The sequence below is a fragment of the Nicotiana tabacum genome, chromosome 18 (genome assembly GCF_000715075.1).
Source record: "Nicotiana tabacum cultivar K326 chromosome 18, ASM71507v2, whole genome shotgun sequence".
Classification (NCBI taxonomy): domain Eukaryota; kingdom Viridiplantae; phylum Streptophyta; class Magnoliopsida; order Solanales; family Solanaceae; genus Nicotiana; species Nicotiana tabacum.
In genome coordinates, this window is record NC_134097.1 from 89,826,207 (window position 1) to 89,835,216 (window position 9,010).

Sequence of the window (9,010 nt, forward strand, 5' to 3'; positions counted from 1 at the left end):
AGAAACTTAACCAAACAAATTACGACTAGGTGAACTCCTTGTCTTCTATAATTGAGGTTGGCCTTGAGGATCCGCAGAGGAGTAGAGATAGGTTAAAGAAGTACTGAGGAAAAGCTATTAGGCAGAATTTGCTATTGCTTCACTTAATTGAGGATATGATCCTTGATAGGAAGGTGTGCAGGTCGAGGATTAGGGTAGAAGGTTAGTAGGTAGTCGAGTGTGTGTCTTCCCCGTACCGTTAGTAATAGTTAGTCAACCTTATTTTTCGATTATCAACAGCCTTGGTTACTATATGTTTTCTAATTATATTGTTGTTGATAATGCATGCTCTCTTATTATCCTGTTATGGTTATTGTTTGTTTCTTATTATCTTGATGTTGTTATTGCTTTCTTTTCTTTTCTTTCCTTGAGCGGGGGTCTATCAGAAACAACCTCTCTACCCTCAAAGGTAGGGGTAAGGTTTGCGTATATACTACCCTTCCCAAATCTCACACATGAGATTATACTGGGTTTGTTATTGTTGTTGTTGTTTGTTATTTGAAAATCGCATATTTTTTGTGCGGTTCAAAGGCTTGGTAGAGTTCCCAACTTTAGATTTGTGTGTTTCAATTCAAAAGAAATTAGTAACTAGTCAAGCCTAATTTCAAACACAAATATTTAGAGTTGGCATATAGTTATGTGCTGATAATTTATGAATAATTTTAAATGTTAATAAAAAGATAATTGTTTCTTGATTGAGTGCAAATTTGTCCATTATTGGAAATGCTGATAATTTATGAATGATTTTAAATGCTGATAAATAGATAATTGTTTCTTGATTGAGTGCAAATTCGTCCATTATTGGAATTGTACTTCTCTCTTAAGTTCATCTTCGTCTAGTCGTACACCAACAGTTCTGAGGGAGAATCATGTTAACTATAAAACAGCCTAATCCCGACTAATTTACTATGATGAAAGTCCTTTCCTTTTTAACTTTGATGTTGCTCCCAACATAGAAAAGAATCTTATATGTCCCTCTATTATGATAAATTGTTTAAAGTTGTCCTCTCTTATACGATCAGACCATAAAATTCCTTACCGTCTTACTATCCACACACATCCATCCTTAAGTGGACGGAGAGGACACGTGGCACTCATCCGTGCCTTTTTTACATTTGATATTATTAAACTCGACCCGATCCATATTATCCGATACCCAAATCAATTAACCCGTAAAATATAACTCAAAATAAACCCCAACCCTATTACTTCAAGCTCTATCAAGACTGCCAATTTCAACAAAATTCATCATTAATTCCTTTTCTATTGGTGGGGGCAAAAGTGGGTCAAATGTCGGATTCTATTGCTATATCAAAGAGAAGGTGCCATTGTGGAGAGATTTCCAACCACTTCCGATCGACTACACCTCAAAATACCAGAAAGAGATTCTATAAATGTGTTAAACCTGAAGTAAGTTAAAAAAAATTCATGTGTTTATTTTGTTAATTATTTTGTACAAAAATTGAATTTTTATTCCTTGTAACTTAATTATTGTTCATTATCGTTAGAATGAGCCGTGTGGATATTGGGAATAGCAAGACGAGCCCTTTTCGGACCGAGCGTCGATAGAAATCAACAAGTTTTAGTGTAAATTGGATGCGGCTAATGTTACAATCAATATGTTGAAGCAATTGTTAGAGTCGTGCAAGTTACAAAGGGACAAATTGTTAGAAAAAGTTAAAGATTTGGAGGCTGCAAAAAATGTTGAAGTGAACAAAGCAAGGGAAATTGAAGATAGAGTGATTAAGATCAAGATCTTTATTTGAATTTCAGTTGCACTTTTTGTTGGATTTGTTGCGGCAATATGGATGAAGTAAATTCTCTAAAAGAAAGATGTCATATGCTCCATATTGATGTTTCTAGTTCTTGTAAAACTTAGATGTTTCTATCTACTGTTTTTTGATGCTCCTATCTACTGACTTTTGATGCTCTTAGCTATTGTAAAACAATGACATCATTTGTTAATTATGTTCCAAGTAATTGTAATATAATGATGTTGCTTCTTCAATTTGTATTATGAGTAATTGTTTATGTACTAGTTGTGCTACAAGTCTTAATCCGCTATAGGCACTTCTTACACTCCTAATTAGATATAGGCACATATGGTGAGGCATATGTTTCCTTCGCCAAAGCTGTAACTGAACACATGTTTTCTTCCAACATAGACACTTGAAAACAAATGCTTAGAACTTATAACTTACAACTCAGAACTTAGAACTTAGAACTTACAACTTACAACTTACAATTTTGAACTCCAATATGGCAATTTACAACTTTGAAACATCAATTAGATTAATATGACATCCAATTCCAGTAATTACATCATCAAAAACATACACAAAAAACAGTAACTCTAGTAATTACATCACCTAAAATATATCATAAGGAATGAAAGGCCACATCTAAGCCCAAACCACTGGAATACAAATGAGATCACACTAAAAACAGTAATTGTAGTAATTACATCACTGGATCATAGTGTGACATCCAGTGACAACATTCAGAACCAAACATTAATCACAAAATACTAAATGGGAGATAGCTGTCATTAAGTTTTCAGTAAATACATCCCACACACAACAAAAAAAATTCTAGCTTTATCTTCATTTCTCTCTCCTTGATTTCAGCTTCCCAATTCTCTCTTATCCTTGTTTTTCCAACTGATTTGCAGTTACAACAGCTTTCCCTTTCCACTATAATGTTGGTGTTGAATATGGTAGATCTGTTGGAACACTAACACCAGTGAAGTTGATTGACCTTGTTCCAACTGTTATTTGTACATGTTGTCTCATCCTAGGCCTTGTATTTACTTCTGATATAACTCTTGTCCTAAGCACATCATCTTCTTCATGTCTAATACCCCTAACTCCAAGTGTAGGCATGAACCTAAGACCACTGTCCTGACTTGGTTGAGTGACTTGAGGTGCTGAACAATAGATATCATATTCAACTTGAGGCGTTGAACTGTCTTGACTTGGTTCAGTTTCATGATCTATCAAACAACTTGGCCTCTTCCTCTGCTGCTTTTCTTTTGATTTTGTTGATTTAGGTGCAGGTGTTGTACTGGTGGCAACCTGCTCAGTTCTTCCACTCTTTCTTTCCTTCTTTCCTTTTGGTTGCTATTAAAAAGACAAGTTAGAAAATATAAATATGTTCTAGCATTTAAAAATTTAATGTTTTGAAGTTAAAATTGTATAAAACAATTACCTGACCACAAGTCCTAGCATTATGAGTTGTTTCTCCACATTTGCTACAAGTCATGATTCTTCATTTTCTGGACAGTGACAATACTCCTTGCCTTTTATTTGCCCCATCCTTCTGCCTATCTCTCTTAACCTTAGGTCTGCCAATCAACTTCACAAACTCTGGAGGCACCATTACTTGAGATGGTTCAATCTTTGATAGAATATAAGGGTCCGCCAAACTCTATAGAGAACCAGGTTCTCTATCAAGTTCAACAAAACGTACACACACAGTAGTAAGTAATGACAATAGAAATTTTACGTGGAAAATTCCTAGCTCAACAGGATCAAAAATCACGACCTACCCTTGTAAGATTTCAACTTCACTACCGAACAACTTTTAGATTACAACCTATGTAACCTAGGAATTAACCTCTTAATTCTTCACTAACTTATAATATTTTATTACAAGTCACTTTGTAATAACTCTATTACAAAGACTTTACAACTTGGCTAACTCTAGACAAGACTCAAACACAAAGGTTTAAGGTTTACAAGAGTTTCCTACAGAATACTTCTAAACAAGATAAGTAGGAATTATAAATTGAAGAACTAATACAAAGTTACAACTCTACTGAGGACATACAAAGACTTGATATGGGAACTGGTCCGTAGCAGCATCGTACTTTGTTCTTGATGCACTGGAGAATCATTTTTCTTAATAATCAATCACTTGGAGTGCTTGAGTGAATTCTCTAAGTATTTAAGTGAATGTATTTTACCTTCCTTGATGTTAATAATACATGTGTGACATCACATACAATGATGTAAGCAAGGTAGGTAAAAATCCCTCCACAGAAAGTTGACTGCTACATTGTTCTTGTATTGTAGCGTGTGCACAGCAACTTTTTCAGCTGGAGAGTTGACTTCGTACAGTCACCTCGGGAGCTGGTAGGGACATGTTCCCTCATCTGTTCCTTCAACTCTGGAGATTTGAACCATATCCCAAGCTGGAACCTTGTGATCTTAAGGTCTTGAGAATGTGTAGCAGGTTCCTTATCTGGTTCTTAATAGTAAGTTTGTTAGATCATCAAAACATAAGACAAGGTACTCGTAACCAAGGTACTTGTAACCTATCAATTTCCCCCTTTTTAATGATGACAAACTTATAATTGAAAATCCGACAAAAACCAAATAGTGCCTCAGGAACCCCAAGTGAGTTCCCCCTGAATCTGTATTTCCCCCTTAATTAGTGCACATCATTATTATTCAATTATGCAAAAATGCACCAGGAACCTCAGAGAGTTCCCCCTTAATATTTGAACCTTAGTGAGTTTAAAATCTATATTTCCCCTTAATAAGTGCACATCATCCTTATTCAATTATGCAAAAATCTCCCCCTTTTGGTATCATAAAAAGCACAGAACAAGTAAGCAGCATAAAAAAGTCTAGCGTGGTTAACTCATGCCACTTGTGTTCACACAACATGATAGAAGACAGAGACAAGAGAGCAATAGCATAAACAGCAAAAGGGAAAGACTTGCATTAACCAAACTTGGACTTTTACAGGCGAGAGTAGAATTATTGTTACCATCCACAATTCCAAAACAAAACAAAAACAAGTACCAAAAACAAAAACATCACCAAAACACACTTAAAAGATAGACACTATAAACTGGACACTAAGGGGACTACTCAGGGGACGCTGGAGGAAGAAGGGTTAGAAGAAGAAGCAAGGGTTTAGAGGACAAGATCCATGCAAGCATTCCCGGACATTTGCTCATTGAGCAGTCTTTCTTTCAGGTCCTCCACCTATTTCCTGAGCTCAGGATTCTTCTTTATCAGGCAGGCAACCTCTGAGCTGTGAGAACTACCGGAACCAGGTGCCTCTTGTAGCTGACTGAGTTGACTCTCAAGAATCGCGTTCCTAGCCTTCAACTTCCGGATCTCCTATGTGGCACTATTTTGAGCATTTATCAGTTGAGAGATAGTAGAGGTGCTTCCAACTCCTCTGACCTTTTCAATACACTCACACTCCTAAAGAGTGGTCTTGGAGAATGTTTGATTTTTAGTGCCCACTTTGGCCTGTCCCAGAGGCACTTTAAAGAATTCGAAGACTTTGGTGAGTAGAAACCCATATGGTAGTCCATGGTTGCCATCCTTAAAGTTTGCCACCTTTTGTATATGCTCAATCATTCTCCTAGGTAGATTGATGGTGGTAAAATTATCCAGGCCTTCCATAAGGAGCAGGTCAGCTTTGCACGTAATAGATCTCCTTTTAGCACAGGGAAGCAACACTTTGTTAACCATCTCAAAAAGCAACTGATATACTGGAATGAGTGATGTCTTATGCACTTGTTCCCCATGCTGGATTGTCTTGTCCTTGACAATGGAATTTATGAAATTTGACGTGGAGGCACCCCAAACAGACGACATCCCTTCAGCAGGAACACCCAGAATTCACCCCAATACGGCGAAGTCTGTCACTATGTCCGCCCCATTTACCAGCACACAGATTTGATCATCTTCAAATGTGAATAGGTCAGCATAAAAACTCCGCACCTCCTCCTCATATACTTTTGGAACATCATTTGCAAACAAATGAGTTCATTATTGGAAATCACAAATTTCTACTAATTGTCTCATCCCAGCAAGCTCTACAATGTCAGGGGAAAATGTGCGGCCCGAGAGTACTTTCTGATTTCTCAACTTCTCTTTCTCAGAACTCAGAGACTCACCAACTTTTGTTTTCTTGATGGTACTAGGTTCCTCATCATCATCCACTTTTCTTTTTACTGACTTGCGGATAGACTTTCCCTTCTTCACTGACTTTTTGTGCATATGTTCACTAGAATTCTCCACTTCTTCATCATCAGACTCTCCACCACTCTTTTTCATTGCCTTATCACAAAATTTCTCCACAAAATTTTCACTAGGAGCAACATCAGCACTCTTGGTTAGACTTTCAACACTTGTAGAAGTGTTTCTTTTGGGTTGAGAGTGAGAGTGCTTCTGCTTCGGGAACTTGTGAGTCAAGGAACTATGTTCCTTTTCTGCTTCCTCATCCATATTTACCACATGGACGACCCTTTCATGCATAACTTTTCCATACTTTACCAGCCTTTTCTTTCTTTTACTCCTTTGACATTTCTTGAGAGCAGACTCTAGAACCTCCTTTTTCTATAACCGTGTAGTAGGTTGCTTAGGGGTTGGCTCTGGAGATGCAACTGGCTTACTCCTAGCCCTAATAAAACTAGCAATCACCAAATCATCTATGTCTTCTTCACTATCACACTTCATCTCAGGCACCACCATATTTAGAGGCTCAACATTGAAGTCGGGAGAAAGAGCAGGATCAACACTGACCTAGGGAGATGACCCCTAACCTGGATCCTCCACGGAGGGACCAGGTCCATCACTTGGGGCCCCAGTAGCACCATCTTGGGCCGATTGTTCAAATGGCACAAATGCTCCCCTTTCTTATGTGGACTAAGGATCTTCCCCTTGAGACTCAGACCCTCTTCCACCTTCCTCTACAACAACCCCTTCTAAAGCGATGGAGAGTATATTTTCTATTCCCTCATTTTCTTGTGGTTCCATGGAAGTCTCAACAGAGGGAGGAGTGATACCTATTGAATTGCAACTTGCCATGGTTGTCTCAGCCTTTTCATGACTAATCACTGGACTTTCACTAAAGGGCTCATCCATGGAGAAAGTTGTTATTTCCTGATTTTTTCCTTGAACCAAGTCACCCTGTTCACTCTGTTTGACTGGTGAGACTAGAGTAGGATAGGCATTCTCAGGCTTACTCGGAGTCATCTTCTCGTGACTTTGATAAGGAATAGAATCTGAGTGGGTAGAAGAGGGAGTAGAGTGTGGAAGAGACTCTACTTTAGGGTTTGGACTGGTGGTTGTGCTAGGGGAGGAGTCTACTGCTGGAGTTCTAACTAGTGTGGACTCAATGAGAGTACTGTCGGGTACATTGGGGGTTACTTGATTTTCAGACATGGCGAAGTTTTACTCGAAGAGTTTGTGGATTGAGAAGAGAGAAGACAAAGAGAAGGTTTTGAATTTGGAAATGAAGGGTTGTGAAGTTGATAGACGTATTTGTGATGAGGGGTCGGTTCTAAAACAACGACAATTTTACTTGGGGAGTTGGATCGTTCAGAGCAGGTGAGACGCTTTAGATGAAAAGACACAACATAAAGAGATTGACACGCTGATGATGTGGTATTATTTTTGTCTATTTTAAATTGTGTATAAGAAAACAAAGAAGCTACTAACCCGTGTCAATAGAACCAGGTTCCCTAACAGGTCTTGCAAGTGAGTTTAACCTCTTTTACCAGTATGTACTGCATCAGCTACTCTGGAGTCATCATGTGTGTCCACTTGTAACGGTATAGAAATAAGCTAGACTTGGACAGAAAACACTTTAGATAATTTTACCTGTTTATGACTTTCATAACCAATAATTGGGAACCAGGTCCTCAGTTGGGTTTTATCAACCTCAGTGCCAGACGATTTTTCTCAGAATGTTTTCTTCTCAGGGCTTTGGTGAAGATGTCTGCAACTTGATCTTCAGTGATCAATGTACTTGGCCCTCTTGTGTTAGACTGGATTTTTGGCCTTGTTGAGTGAACTTGTATTGTCTCACAAGAGTGGTACACAATCAGTGTATACCCCAAAATCTTTCAATTGCTGCTTGATCCACAACAATTGAGCATAGCAGGAGGCAACTGCTACATATTCTGCTTCAGTTGTTGAGAGTGTCATTGAATTTTGCTTCCTTGTACCCCATGAGATAAGACAGGAACCCAAAGAATGTTCCATTTCAAACATGTTTTTCCTATCCACTAGATAACCTGCATAATCAGCATTAGCATACCCAATGTGATCAAATTATCTCCTGAAGGATAGTAGAAAACCAGATCTTGTGTTCCTTTATGATATCTCAAAATTCTTTCAGTAGTCTTCAGATGAGACTCCTTTGGATTTGACTAAAACCTTGCATAGAGACTCACTCTGAACACAATGTCTGGTCTGCTTGTAGTGAGATACAAGAGTGATCCAGTGATGCCTCCATGCATGGTTTGATTTACATGAGAACCAGGTTCATCCATGTCTAGATGTGTAGCTGTGGCAATGGGACTGTCGATGACTTTTGATGCTTCTATGTCAAACCTTTTTTAGCAACTCCTTGATGTACTTCTGCTAACTTATCAATGTTCCAGAATACCCACTTGGTTGCTATAACATCTCGATCTACAGGTCGAGGAACTAGGTGTCATACCTTGAACTGCAACAACGACTCTATTTTCAGCTTCTGTTGTGGTAATCGTGGGATCAGGTTCCTCACTAATGGATGGAAAAGTAGTTGTATTATCTTTACTAGATTCCTTAACATGACTCATCATGTATGCCTTCCCATTTGCCATGTTAATAACTTCACTTGGAATCAATAAGGGTTCTTCATCTTGATCAGCATTCTTGTCCCTTTTTTAAACGAGTAAACCAGGAAGATTTCTTCATCTCTTTTAGCATCAAATTTTTCAAGCTGGTCCTTGCCATTGTTGAAAACATAACATTTACATCCAAAATATCCTCAAATGAGTCAGCAACTTTGGTGAAGATGTTTGCAATCCCTCTATCAATTAATATTGACCGCGCCATATCTTCAAGAGTCATGTTCTTCTTTTCTACAACTCCATTTTGTTGCGGTGTTCTTGGAGCAGATAAATGGTGAGTAATCCCACTTTCAATACAGAATTTATCGAATTTGGCATTATCAA